This window comes from Microcaecilia unicolor, chromosome 4 (genome assembly GCF_901765095.1).
Source record: "Microcaecilia unicolor chromosome 4, aMicUni1.1, whole genome shotgun sequence".
Taxonomy (NCBI): domain Eukaryota; kingdom Metazoa; phylum Chordata; class Amphibia; order Gymnophiona; family Siphonopidae; genus Microcaecilia; species Microcaecilia unicolor.
This window is the reverse complement of record NC_044034.1, coordinates 64,518,770-64,533,765: the sequence shown is the minus strand read 5'-3', so window position 1 is coordinate 64,533,765 and position 14,996 is coordinate 64,518,770. Positions and strand designations below refer to the sequence as shown.

The following is a 14,996-nucleotide window of genomic DNA, read 5'->3' as shown; positions in this document are numbered from 1 at the left end:
TGAAAGATTCGTGGCCTAGAGAGCTTAGGTAGTGCAGGTACTTTCCAGTTCTCACTCCTCGTTAACTAAATTAGGATCAATAATAACTGTTTTCAAACTAAGAATCGTGTGAAGACCCTGAAAAAAATATTTATGGGTCATGACAAACTCCAGAAGTAGTTTGGGAACTGTACAAGTCTATTGTTCATCATCCGCAGGCCCACGACCCGCAATCCCTTCTTTTGCTAAGGTGTCCAGCAAATTGGCTTCTGATTGACCTTGACAAGATCTGAGTGCCAAATCAGTCTTTTTATTTATTTATTTTTTGAAAGTTGATTTTCCTGGTCAGTATGATTATATGCATTAAAGACTTCTACGGTAGATGTTGTGACAGAGTGATCCTTACATAGAGAAGAGAACAATGTTCCTGAAGGTGTACACAATAGAATAGGTTTGAGCACCTTCTCCACTGGCATCTATATTGGTTTGTCAATAATATCTGTGCGCTGGAACCACTTCCACAGAATGGTGAAATAAAATTAGGAAAGTTCACACCCCTGACCATTTTGAGTGTTTCAGTTTGATTAGGGCTGTTCTAGGTTGTTTTCCTTGCTACAGAAACTTGTGTAATAGTATTTAAAGTTTAAAATAGAAGTGGCAGGGAAAAAGCAAGGGGATTGCACTCAAAATATAGTTAATCTTGGGCGTAATCATAATTTTAATAGTTTCCAGCTTCCCCACCAAGTAAAAAAAAAAAAGTGGGGGACCATGAATGGATACATTTGTTTATTGTGACAGTCAAACTATTTGTCAGGGGTTCTTAACTAGTGGTGCTCACACTCCCAAGGGGTGTAGGAGAGGTCAAATGGGGTGTAGAGAATCGTCTTGAAATCTGAGGCAATTTATTGAAACTTTCTAGACAGAGTGAAGGCAGTTATTAGAACAGTTAATGGTAGTATAGCTTGTATACCACTGTAATTTTAGCGACGTTAGTAGCAGCACTGTTTGCAGCTAACAGCTACACATGTTGCTGTCGATAGTCACAAGTGGACTCTTGGTTTAGGAAGGGGTAGCAATGGTTTAATTGATCAGTAAAAGGTTAAGAATACTTGCCCTATATTTTCCTCAATAGTTTCAGCAAGAATGGTGTAAAACCATACACCTAGATATTTAATTGAAGTGGCATTTCATTGAACTAGATACTGTCTGTCATACTCTTTCATAGTGTATTGATTTAACAGAAAAGCTACTGATTTGCTCCAGTTTTTTATACCCTGACAAATAGGAGAGATGCTCAGTGAAATCAAACAGTTTTAGAATAGACATCACCACAGGATATGCCATGATATCATCTGCATAGATGGACACTTTGCAGCTGGGTCTTCTCAAATCGCAATGGCTAAGGAGTACAATATTAAATAGAAACGGTAACAATGGGCATCCTTGTCTAGTTCCCCTTTTCAGAACAAATGATAGTGACATAAGATCATTAACTAGAAGTCTGCATTTTTCTGCTAAACTTGATTGGAAACAGGCTTGAAAAGTCTATAACATTGTTGAAGCAAAAAAAAAAAAATACATATTATTCAAATGAAATTGATAACAGTTCACAAAATACTAAAAAAAATTGTTTTATCTTGTTGATAATCTTAGAGCTCCACCAGCTCTTGGAATCTTGTCTTATAACTCCCAACCATCTGCTCAGGATTTAGCCAATTTCTTTTCTTTTTTTTTAAATTATATTTATTGAAATTTTTGAATAACAATATATAACACTTGTCTTAGCACAATCATGTGGCACATATATATAACTTCCATAACCAATAACAGGAAAATGAACATATTCCCTCCTCCCCCCCTGCCAATTTCTTTTCTAACAAGATTGAGACTATTAACGCTGACCTCAAACGATCAATTATCGCTTACTTCAATTCACCAAGAATCTAGTTCAGAAACTAGAGCAGACCAGTTGTGGATACATTTACTCCATCACTTTGAATGATGTGTCTTCTCTGTTACAGAAACTTTCGTCTAGCTGTTGTGTATTGGACAAATGTCCCGCAATGTCAGGCTTCTCACGGAAGCACAGGGTTTGTGAGCCCTTGGACCACTGCCATGGAGTGGCAGTGGCAGGCAAAACGACCCCCAAACCAGAGGCAAGGCAGAACAGGACTGGAACCCCGGACTGGAGTTGCAGCAGAGGCAAACAAGCTTGGACAGGCAGAGCAGGAACAGCTAGACTTCACCTGCGCTTGACCACCATTCCCCAGGAGTTGAGCCCCTGGGTGCAGGCGGCCGGCAGGACTTACAGGACAGGGCAGGAACTGGATACTAACAGGAAACACACAACAGAGTCAGGACCAAAAGCTGCCAGGCAGCCACTAAGACAGAAACACAGACAGGTGAGAGTCAGGACTGAAAGTTGCCAAGCAGCCACTAAAAAGGAACACAGACACAAGACAAGGAAATGCAGACCAGAGACAAGACTAGGAACTAAGCAATAAAACAAAAGTGAACTACACACAAACAAACTAGAACCAGGCAAGAAACTCAGACTAGAACTGGACTAGGCAGAAGTGCACAGAGCACACCCACATACCAGGGACCTTAGATGATGCAAAGGCCAACACAGAAGTTTCCAGGTGGCTAATAAAGCCCATCAGCAGCTGAAGTTCAGCTGCAGGAATCATAAGGCAGCTACGGGTGCTGTTCAGGCACAAACAAGAAAAGCAAGTCTGGCAGCCTGGAAGATCCAGACCGGACTGGGCTGAAGTCTGGAACGTAAGCAATCAAAGCCACATCATCATTAGTTTCAAAAAATAGTCACATCATACAGAAAACATTACTCATTAATCATTACCTTTCTTATGAAAGTTCAGCAGAATCATGGAAAATTGTTGTAATATCAGAATATGTCAGCAGTTGTCCATCCAGCATTTTAGTAACAAATCTGACCACCACTCATATTTATCTTTCTAATCCACGTGTCAAATATCTGGCTAGGCAACAGATCTTTGGTCACTTAATGCTAACAAAGCTATGATTTCCCAAAAGCAAGCTATAATTAAATTTACTGATCATGGACACGGCCTAGTTCCGTGTTAATACATAAGTACATAAGTACAAATATCATCTGGGAGGAATGGATTTAGAGTCTTCTGACTGGCTTGTGGCGTTCTGAAGGACAAGTAGTGTAGGGACTTTTTTCCCAATATGAAGCCTTATTTTCCAGTGAACAGACACATTAGAGGTAGCAGATTATCTGTAGTTCATTTTCTTCCTCTAGTGAAGGAAGCAGGAATCTGTATTATTTCAGACAATGCAGCAATAGTTGGTGGGGGGAAGAGGGGGCACCAAGAGTATAATGGTAGCTCAGGAAGCAAAGTTCACATGTGTTTTTTTGCAACTCATGCATAAGAACATAAGCGTTGCCATTCTGGGACATGCTAAAGGTCCATCAAGCCCAGTATCCTGTTTCCTACAGTGGCTAATCCAGGTCACAATTACCTGGCAAGATCCAAAAACAGTAAAACAGCAGCCAGACTCATATTTGGGAAAGCGAAATACGAAAGCACCAAACCCCTAAGAGAAAAACTACACTGGCTCCCACTAAAAGAACGAATTGCGTTCAAAGTCTACACCCTGGTCCACAAAATCATCTACGTGGAAGCCCCGACCTACATGTCAGATCTTATAGACTTGCCTATTAGGAACGCAAAAATATCATCACGCACATTCCTCAATCTCCACTATCCTAACTGTAAAGGGCTAAAATATAAATCCACATACGCGACCAGTTTCTCATACATCTGCACGCAGCTATGGAACACACTACCAAAGGCCATAAAAACAACACAAGACCTAACCATCTTCCAAAGGCTACTGAAAACAGATCTTTTCAAGAAGGCATACCATAAACATCCATCTTAAACACTAAATAATAACATTATACACGATCTATACAAAACCGAACTCCTATCACATGACTGATTAACCTCTTTGCTATGAATAATCAAGCTCTACCACTTTAAACTTTATATCGAATAGGATCTTTCTATAGTCGATGACCTAATGTATGTTACAATCCAATTTATTACTCAGGAACCTTCATGCAATACCATAATGTATTCTTCTTTATCATGTATATATGCACATGGTATATATATATATACCATGATCTGTCCCATATATGTTATGTTCCATGTATGTTACCACGTATGTATGCACCTTATCGCAATACCATTTGTAATTCTCTTACCCGGAAATAGCAACCGCCATTACGGCAAATGTAAGCCACATTGAGCCTGCAAATTGGTGGGAAAATGTGGGATACAAATTTTTCAAATAAATAAATGTTGCTTATTTTAGAAATACTGTCAAATCAAACTGGCGTCAATCTACTGAAACTCTCATATATACAAAACAAAAATTAAGTAGAGTATAAGGCAAAAGCCCCTTAAGACTTCAGGATAGGTTGTTCAGGTCAAGTCTCATATACTACTACTACTACTAATAACAACATTTGTATAGCGCAGGCGTATATAGTCACATTATCGGGTCAGGACAGCATTCTCTCGGGCAAGGAATCTGAAGGATTTGCTAAGTCTTGTTGAGTTACCTTCTGATAACCCAGATTCTTCATCGGCAACGAATGGACATTTTAAATGCAATAAGATCAGCTGTAAGACATGTGAACAGACTATAGAGGCAGCTACCTTTAATCACAATGGACGGACGTACCATTTGAGACATCATACAACCTGCCGTACACCGTATATTGTATATTATATCATCTGCCCTTGTAACAAAGTCTAAATAGGTAAATCAAGTAGGTCTCTCAATGCCAGAATGACAGAGCATCGGTCGCGCATCACAGCACAGAATCTAGGAGTGCCCCTTGTGCAGCACTGCATAAGAAATAACCATACAGCAGAGGTTCTCCGCTGTATGGTGATTGACCATGTTACCCCGATCTCTAGAGGTGGTGATAGGAACAGAAAATTATTGCAGCAAGAAACATATTGGATCTATCACCTAGACACTACAGAACCCAATGGGCTTAATACGTATACACATTGGGGGTGTTTCATGTGATTTTCTAGCAGCACCCGGAAGTGTGATCACGGGTTGTACGCTTCCGGTACTATATATAAAAAACACCGCCACCATGATTTTTGTTCCACAGTCGGAGGCTGAACAGAAGGCAGTAAAGACTGTAAGTCATGAGTGAGATTTTACTAGCAGTACCTCATTTACGGAGGATGCTAATGTGATCTTATCTTGCTTCCTACAAGTCCGGTGTGATATGAACCCTTGAGAAAGCAGGAATTGCGAAACATCACCCGTCGGGTTGCAGCCACACCTGGGCACGCAGATAAGTGCAGCAAAGTTGCCTTCGTTAGCATTAATTTGTAGAAATGTGTGGGAAGTGAAAAGCACTGCACTAACATGGTGAACAGTAGCAACAAAGAAGATTAATGAATTGTAAAATTAGTAAGAAAAATAAAAAAAAAACATAGAAAAATCAAAAAAATATATAAACGTATAAAGTTGAACTACACATCAAGGAAGGTTGGGGGTAGTCTATGATTAAATTTGTCACTAAATAGGGGTTCACCTGATGGGTGATAAAAGATTAACCCCTGTGATTATATGAGACTTGCCATGAACAACCTATCCTGAAGTCTTAAGGGGCTTTTGCCTTATACTCTACTATTTTTGTTTTGTATCCTAGAAATAAGCAGTGGATTTTCCCAAGTCCATCTTAATAATTGCTTATGGATTTTTCTCTTAGGAAATTATCCAAACCTTTTTTAAACCCTGCTAAGCTAACTGCTGTTACCACAGTCTCTGCCAAAGAATTCCAGAGTTTAATTATTTGTTGCATGAAGAAATATTTTCTCCGATTTGTTTTAAATTTACTACTTAGCTTCATTGTGTGCCCCCTAGTAATATTAAACAAGTGATTCACATCTACCTATTCTACTCCACTCAGTATTTTATAGACCTCTATCATATCTTCCCTCAGCCTTCTCTTTTCCTTGCTGAAGAGCCCAAGCTGCTTTAGCCTTTCCTCATAAGGAAGTTGTTCCATCCCCTTTATCATTTTCATCACCCTTCTCTGTACCTTTTCTAATTCCACCATATCTTTTTTTGAGATGCGGTGGCCAGAATTGCACACCGTATTTAAGGTTTCGTCTCACCATAGATTGATACGAAGGCATTGTAATAATTTCATTTTTGTGTTCTATTCTTTTCCTAATAATTCCTACCATTTTATTTGCGTTCTTAGCAGGCTTCACATTGAGCAGAGGGTTTCAACATATCATCAATGATGACACCTAGATTCTTTTCCTGGGTGGTGACTCCTAATATGGAACCTTGCTTCATGTAGCTATATGTGGGTTATTCCTTCCTACATGCATCACTTTACACTTGCTTATATTAAATGTCATCTGCTATTTGGATACGTGGAGGGGCATTTTCGAACGGGGCCGGCCATCTCTAAGGGCACCCATCTCCGAGAACGGCGCTGTGAAGGGGCGGGGCCAACCGTATTTTCGAACGAGATGGCCAGCCATCTGTCGTTTCAATAATACGGTTGGGGCCTGCCAAATGTCAGAGATGGCCGGCCTTGAGATGGTCAGCCTCGGTTTTTGCCAATAATGGAAACCGAGGCCGGCCATCTCAAACCTGGCCAAATCCAAGGCATTTGGTCATGGGAGGAGTCGGCATTTGTAGTGCACGGGTCCCCCTGACATGCCAGGACACCAACCGGGCACCCTAGGGGGCACTTCTAAAAATAAAAAAAAACATTAAAATAGCTCCCAGGTGCATAGCTCCCTTACCTTGGGTGCTGAGCCCCCCAAAACCCACTCCCCACAACTCTACACCATTACCATAGCCCTTATGGGTGAAGGGGGGCACCTACATGTGGGTATAGTGGGTTTTGGGGGGGTGTTTGGAGGTCTCCCATTTACCACCACGTGAAACAGGTAGGGGGAGGATGGGCTTTGGTCCACCTGCCTGAAGTGCACTGCACCCACTAAAAACTGCTCCAGGGACCTGCATACTGCTGTCATGGAGCTGGGTATGACATTTGAGGCTGGCAAAAAAAGTTTTTAAAGTTGTTTTTTTGAGGGTGGGCGGGGGTTAGTGACCACTGGGGGAGTAAGGGGAGGTCATCCCCGATTCCCTCCGGTGGTCATCTGGTCAGTTCGGGCACTTTTTTGGGACTTGGACCTGAAAAAAAAGGGACCAAGTACAGTCGGTCAAATGCTCATTAGGGCCGGCTTTCTTTTTTCCATTATCGGGCGAAGTCAGCCATCTCGTACTACGCCCCCGTCCCGCTCACGTCCTGCCTTCTGTACCCTGCCGACATGCCCCCTTGAAGTTTGGCCGGCTCCACGACGGACTGCAGTTGAAGCCGGCCAAAACCGGCTTTCGATTATGCCGATTTTGCTGGCCTTGAGAGATGGCCGGCCATCTCCTGATTTGTGTCGGAAGATGGTCGACCTTCTCTTTCGAAAATAAGTTGGTTAGTCTCCCAGTCTTGTAAGGGCCACTTGAAATTTTTCACAATCTTCTTGTGATTTGACAACTTTGAAAACTTAGTATCATCAGCAAATTTAATTACCTCACTATTTAATCCCATCTCTAGATCATTTATAAATATGTTAAAAAGCACAGTCCCAGCACAGACCCCTGGAGAACCCCACCATCTATCCTTCTCTATTGAGAACATTTAACCCTACTTTGTGTTCTATCTTTTAACCAGTTTTTAATCCACAATAGGACACTACCTCCTGTCCCATGACTTATTAATTTCGTCAGGATTCGTTCATCTGATGATATGTGAGATGTATGTACTGCCATCTCAAAAAAATTGCAGCAGTTTACAAAGTAAAATTACAAACATGTAATAAGAAAAGAACTCCAACCGGCTCACCTTTATCCACTTATTTATTCACCCTTTCAAAGAATTGTAGTAGATTGGTAAAATGAGATTTCCTTTGGCTAAATCCATGTTGCTTTGTCTCATTAATCCATGCCCATGTATATGCTCTGTAATTTTGTTCTTTATAATAGTCTCTACTATTTTGCCCAGCACCAACATCGAGCTCACCGTTTATAATTTCCCAGATCACCTCTGGAACCCTTTTAAAAAATCGGTGTTACTTTGGCCACCCTCCAATCTTCTAGTACCATGCTTGATTTTAAAGATAAATTTCATATTACTAACAATAGCTCTGCAAGTTCATTTTTCAATTCTGTCAGTATTCTGGGATGTATACTATCCGGTTCAGGTGATTGCTACTCTTCAGTTTGTCAGATTGCCCCATTACATCTTCCAGGTTTACAGAGATTTGTTTCAGTTTCTCTGTCTCATCAAAATTGAATATTGAATACCATTTCTGGCACTGGTATCTCTCCCACATCTTCCTTGGTGAAAACTGAAGCAAAGAATTCATTCCATATCATCATGCTGATCAATCCATAGACTGGTGGGTTGTGTCCATCTACCAACAGGTGGAGATAGAGAGCAAAGCTTTTGCCTCCCTATATGTGGTCATGTGCTGCCGGAAACTCCTCAGTATGTTCTCTATCTCAGCAGGTGGTGGTCACACACAGCAGCAGCTCTGGCTAGGTCTCCAAGCCTAATTTTTAGGTTTTGTTGAGTACCTGGGGTTGAGGGCTCTTCTTGAGCAAGTGCAAACCTGGTGGTGCCAGGTCCCTCCTTTTCTCCCCCCTCCCGCTGGCTCCGTTGAAAAAAAAAAAAATTTTTGGATGTCCTTAAGGGCGTTTATTTCAACGTTTATTTTAATGTTTATTGCAGCTACTCACTGGGACACCAGTTCGTTACAGCTCGGAGCGAGAAGCAGGTAATTTTTACCTTTTTGTAGCGGGCAGGGGGTTCCCCGATCGGTCTCCACGTGGCCTATGGTGTCGGAGGGCGAGGGCGCAAAGAATCGCTCCCCGGACCGCATGTGCGCTTCTAGCGGGGATGCGGGGGTCTTAAAGTCTGATTCGCCCTTGTTGGGTGTCAGTTTGGAGGCCGGTCAGTGTCCCGGTTCTTCCTCCGGTGCGGCGTTTTTTTCCCGCCATAAACGCCCATCCCCCGCTGCTCGCCTCCGCCATCTTGGCCAGCCACTCTGCTCGGACGGCTTCTTCTTGGGTCGCCCTTGAGGTGGGAGACGTTAATTCTATGTCCGCCCTTGATTTGGGCGACGGCAAAAAAGCGGCCAAAGTTAAGCGCCATTCTTCCCACGCGGCTCCCTCGCGGAGTGTCGCGCCGGACACCATTTTGGATGCGCAGCATGTTTCTCCCCCTCTCTTGCGAGCGCCGGTTGAGGGTGCGTCTAGGGCTGTGGGCCAGGCTGCTGAAGTGCACAGTCTGGGGGGTTTCTCCCCCGAGTTCATTCTGCTGCTGCATCAGGCCTTCCTTATGCAAAACGCTGCCCCGGCTCCCTTGTCTGATAAAGGGGTTGAGGCCCCCGGAAGTAAACGCCCTCGGGTGGATTTCCAGGCCTTAGAGGACTCTGTCTCCTCTGATGTAGATGAGGGCAGCGTATCTGGGTTCTCCCAACGGTCCTTTGGGGATTCCTTGGAGGAGACGGATTCCCGCTCGGATGGAGCGGATGACCCCTCTGCAGCGCGGATTTTTCGCTCAGAAGACTTGCCCAACCTGTTAGTGCAGGCATGAGCATTTTGAAGATTTCCTCTCCGGAGGACGTCTCTCCCTCAGCCCCTGTTGGCTCCGCCATTATGCTGGGGACGAAGCGCCCGCCTAGAACCTTCCACGTGCATGATGCCATGCACACCTTGATTTCGGCTCAATGGGATGTCCCGGAAGCGAGCCTCAAAGTGGCTAGGGCTATGTCCCGCCTTTATCCTCTGCCTGAAAGTGAACGTGAGGCCTTTCTTTGGCCTACCGTGGATTCTTTAATCACTGCGGTGACTAAGAAAATGGCGTTGCCGGTGGAAGGTGGCATGGCCCTAAAGGACGCCCAAGACAGAAGATTGGAGGCGGCCTTAAGGTCGTCCTTCGAGGCGGCTGCTTTAAGTTTGCAGGCCTCAGTTTGCGGCTCCTATGTGGCCAGGGCGTGCCTGACGATTGTGCAGCGGGCTTCCCCCTCGGATCCTTCCTTGAGGGCTGATTGGCCGGCCCTGGAATCGGGCTTGGCTTATTTGGCAGACTTGCTGTATGATGTCTTGAGAGCCTCGGCTAAAGGTATGGCTCAGACAGTCTCTGCACGGCGGTGGCTTTGGCTGAAGCATTGGTCTGCTGACCACGCCTCTAAGTCCCGCCTGGCTAAGTTGCCTTTTAAAGGCAAGCTGCTCTTTGGGGTCGAGCTGGACAAAATTGTGACCGATCTCGGCACATCTAAGGGCAAGAGGTTACCAGAGGTCAGGGCTCGGGCCAGTGCTCGCCCCGGTAACTCCAGAGGACGGTTTCAGGAAGCCCATCGGTACCGCCCGGGCAAGTCGGGCTCCTCTGCCCCCTCTTCCTTCAAAAGGAACTTCTCCCCGAAGCAGCATTCCTTTCGCAGAGACCGCCGTCCCGGAGGTGCGCCCTCCGGTCCTCCCCCAGGGTCTCGTACCCAATGAAGGGGCCCTGGTCCATGGCCCAGTGCAGATTGGAGGACGCCTGTCCTCGTTTCTGGGCGAGTGGACCAGGGTAACTTCAGACGCTTGGGTGCTGGAAGTCATCAGAGATGGCTACAAGCTAGAGTTCTGCCGACCCTTAAGAGACGGGTTTGTACTCTCTCCCTGCAAGTCTCCGGTCAAAGCTGTGGCAGTGCAGCAGACTTTGGACAATCTGATCCGCCTGGGTGCGGTCGTTCCGGTGCCAGAAAATCAGCTTGGCAAGGGACGTTACTCCATTTACTTTTTGGTACCAAAGAAAGGAGGTTCTGTACGGCCTATCCTCGACCTCAAAGGGGTCAATCGGGCCTTGAAAGTTCGGCACTTTCGCATGGAGACTCTCCGCTCTGTTATAGCGGCAGTGAAGGCAGGGGAGTTCCTGGCATCCTTGGACATCAAGGAAGCGTATTTGCATATTCCCATCTGGCCTCCTCATCAACGCTTTCTGCGTTTTGCAGTCCTGGGCCGACACTTCCAGTTCAGAGCCCTCCCGTTCGGGTTGGCTACTGCTCCGCGGACCTTCTCCAAAGTAATGGTGGTCATCGCGGCCTTCCTGCGAAAGGAAGGAGTACAAGTCCATCCTTATCTGGACGACTGGTTGATCCGAGTCCCCTCTTATACAGAGTGCGGCAAAGCTGTGGACCGAGTGATTGCTCTTTTGAGCTCCCTGGGGTGGATCATCAACTGGGAGAAAAGCCAGCTGCGCCCGACTCAGTCCCTGGAGTATCTGGGAGTTCGATTCGACACCCAAGTGGGCAGAGTGTTCCTGCCAGACAATCGGATTGTCAAGCTTCAGGTTCAGGTGGACCAGTTCCTAGTAGCCTCTCCTCTTCAGGCTTGGGACTATGTGCAGCTGTTGGGCTCTATGACGGCCACGATGGAAGTAGTGCCCTGGGCCAGGGCTCATATGAGACCACTACAACACTCTCTGCTGCAGCGCTGGACTCCAGTGTCGGAGGATTATGCTGTGCGCCTTCCCTTGGACCCAGCAGTGCGCAAGGCGCTGAGCTAGTGGCTGAAGACAGACAAGTTGTCTGCAGGAATGCCTCTCGGGACCCCGGAGTGGATTGTCGTCACGACGGAGGCCTCTTTGACGGGCTGGGGAGCCCACTGCTTGGGAAGGACAGCGCAGGGGCTCTGGTCTCCTGCAGAGGCAAAGTGGTCTATCAACCTCCTGGAACTCAGAGCCATTCGGTTGGCGCTTTTGGAGTTCCTCCCGGTACTGGCGTTGAAGCCAGTACGGGTCCTGTCGGACAATGCCACGGCTGTGGCCTATGTCAACCGCCAGGGAGGTACCAAGAGCGCCCCTCTAGCCAAGGAGGCCATGAATCTATGCCAGTGGGCGGAAACGAACCTGGAACAGCTGTCGGCGGCCCACATTGCCGGAGTCATGAATGTCAAGGCGGACTTTCTCAGTCGCCATACCTTGGATCCCGGAGAGTGGCAGTTATTGGCTCAGGCGTTCTTGGACATCACGAAGCGCTGGGGCCAGCTGAGCCTAGATCTGATGGCGTCATCGGCCAATTGCCAAGTGCCGCGCTTTTTCAGCAGAGGACGGGACCCTCGATCTCTGGGAGTAGATGCTGTTCTCCAACAGTGGCCGACACAGGAGCTTCTCTATGTGTTCCCACCCTGGCCCATGTTGGGCAGGGTGCTAGACCGGGTGGCAAAGCATTCGGGCCGGATAATCCTGGTGGGTCCGGACTGGCCCAGACGTTCCTGGTATGCGGACTTGATCAGGCTCTCAGTGGACGACCCTCTGCGACTGCCAGTGGAGCAGGGTCTGTTGCATCAGGGTCCCGTGGTGATGGAGGATCCCTCCCCCTTTGGTCTTACGGCCTGGCTATTGAGCGGCAGCGTCTGAGGAAGAAGGGCTTCTCAGACAAGGTCATCGCCACTATGCTGAGAGCGAGGAAGCGCTCTACTTCTACTGCTTACGCCAGGGTTTGGCGTACCTTTGCAGCGTGGTGTGAAGCAGGCTCACTTTCTCCCTTCACTGCTCCAATCTCTTCAGTGTTGGCGTTCCTGCAAGAAGGTCTGGAGAAAGGCCTGTCGCTCAGTTCCCTTAAAGTCCAGGTAGCGGCTCTGGCTTGCTTCAGGGGCCGCCTGAAGGGTGCTTCCCTGGCTTCGCAGCCAGATGTGGTACGTTTTCTCAAGGGAGTTAATCACCTGCCCCCTCCTCTGCACTCAGTGGTGCCTGCGTGGAATCTCAACCTGGTGCTAAGAGCCTTGCAGAAGCCGCCTTTTGAACCCTTGTCGAGGGCATCTCTGAAAGACCTGACGTTGAAAGCAGTCTTTTTGGTGGCTATCACTTCAGCCAGAAGAGTTTCCGAGCTCCATGCACTATCATGTCGAGAGCCTTTCCTGCAGTTCACTGAGGCAGGAGTGTCTGTTCGCACAGTGCCTTCCTTCCTGCCCAAGATTGTTTCTCGCTTCCATGTGAATCAGCAGCTCTGTCTCCCTTCCTTTCGTAGGGAGGACTACCCAGAGGAGTACTCTGCTCTCAAATATCTACTACTACTACTACTACTTAACATTTCTAGAGCGCTACTAGGGTTACGCAGTGCTGTACAGTTTAACAAAGAAGGACAGTCCCTGCTCGAAGGAGCTTACAATCTAAAGAACGAAATGTCAAGTTGGGGCAGTCAAGATTTCCTGAATAGAGGTGTAGTGGTTAGGTGCCAAAGGCCACATTGAAGAAGTGGGCTTTGAGCAAGGCTTTGAAGATGGGCAGGGAGGGGGCCTGGCGTATGGGCTCAGGGAGTTTATTCCAAGCATGGGGTGAGGCGAGGCAGAAAGGGCGGAGCCTGGAGTTGGCGGTGGTAGAGAAGGGTACTGAAAGGAGTGATTTGTCTTGAGCGGAGGTTATGGGTAGGAATGTAAGGGGAGATGAGGGTAGAGAGGTAAGGAGGGGCTGCAGTTTATTGGAATAAGATCAAATATCTAGATGTGAGACGAGTCATAATCAGATACTTGGAAGTGACCAATGATTTCCGGAAGTCGGATCATCTGTTTGTCCTGTTTGCAGGTCGTCGTAAGGGTCTGCAGGCTGCTAAGCCTACAGTGGCAAGATGGGTCAAGGAAGCCATTGCAGCGGCTTATGTGGCCGCGGGGAAGGTGCCGCCTATCCAGCTGAAGGCTCACTCCACTAGAGCTCAGGCGGCCTCGATGGCAGAGGCCGGGTCCGTCTCCTTGGAAGAGATTTGCAAGGCAGCAACTTGGGCATCGGCCCATACCTTCTCCAGGCATTACCGCTTGACTGTGGCTGCTCGGGCGGAGGCCCGGTTTGGAGCTTCAGTGTTGCGGTCAGGGATTTCAATGTCCCGCCCTGGGTGAGTACTGCTTCGGTACATCCCACCAGTCTATGGATTGATCAGCATGATGATATGGAAGGTAAAATTATGTATCATACCTGATAATTTTCTTTCCATTAATCATAGCTGATCAATCCATAGCCCCTCCCAGATATCTGTACTGTTTATATTCTGGTTGCATTTCAGGTTCAAGTTTAGTCTTCAGTTCCTGTTCAGGAGGACTTCGTGTTCAAGTTTTTTCAATGGGATTCTTCAAGAGTTGAGACGAGTTTGTGTTACAGTGAGCTGCTGCATTCCTCTCCCCTCCGTTTTACGGGGCTGGATTGAGACCTAAATTCTGCCGCCGCTCCCTCCCGCTTCGTGCGGCTGTAGGGCAGCTTTGTACCCCTCCCGCTTCGGCGGTGTTAGGGTCAGTCAGCTCCTCCCGCGGTTGCGGTTGCAGGATAAGCCAGATCCCCCCCGCATCGGCGGGGTGGTGTCCCTCCCCCGCTCCGCGGGGATGAGCTGGACGGATTCCCCTCCCCCACTTGTGTTGGGGATGAGCTGGGTTAATTCCCCTCCCCCGTTTCGGCGGTGGTGAGCTGGGCAGAGTGTCCCTTTGTGGGTGTAATTCTCTAAGTGCTGAGTCCTGCGGATGGAGCTTTGATATCGACATACTGAGGAGTTTCCGGCAGCACATGACCACATATAGGGAGGCAAAAGCTTTGCTCTCTATCTCCACCTGCTGGTAGATGGACACAACCCACCAGTCTATGGATTGATCAGCTATGATTAATGGAAAGAAAATTATCAGGTATGATACATAATTTTACCTTTAATCTCACCGCTATGGCCTTGTCTTCCTGAGTGCCCCTTTTATCCCTTGGTCATCTAGAGGTCCAGCTGACTCTTTTGCCAGTGTCTTGCACATACTGCAGCAGGACATGTTTATCCACTTCTACCCTAGCTGAGATAACATTTTATCATCTCTGATCTCACGTGCAACTTTCTTTAAATTAGTCGCCTTATTTTCTAACTCCTCTTACTCTCTTACCTATCTATATGCTGCTCCTTTGCTTA

At 46.9% G+C, this 14,996-nt stretch overlaps 1 protein-coding gene across 5 annotated transcripts in view; it reads left to right on the top strand.

Moving 5' to 3' along the window:
- IFT88 (intraflagellar transport 88) overlaps nt 1–14,996 on the top strand; it is a 269,351-nt gene that overhangs the window by 23,612 nt on the left and 230,743 nt on the right. The window contains exon 1 of one of the 5 annotated variants that reach the window (XM_030200297.1): nt 12,570–12,574. The exons of the other annotated variants lie outside the window; for them this stretch is intronic. The gene's annotated coding sequence lies outside the window, so the exon portion shown is untranslated. Of the gene's footprint in view, nt 1–12,569; nt 12,575–14,996 lie in introns of those variants that run through there. 5 annotated transcript variants of the gene reach the window in all.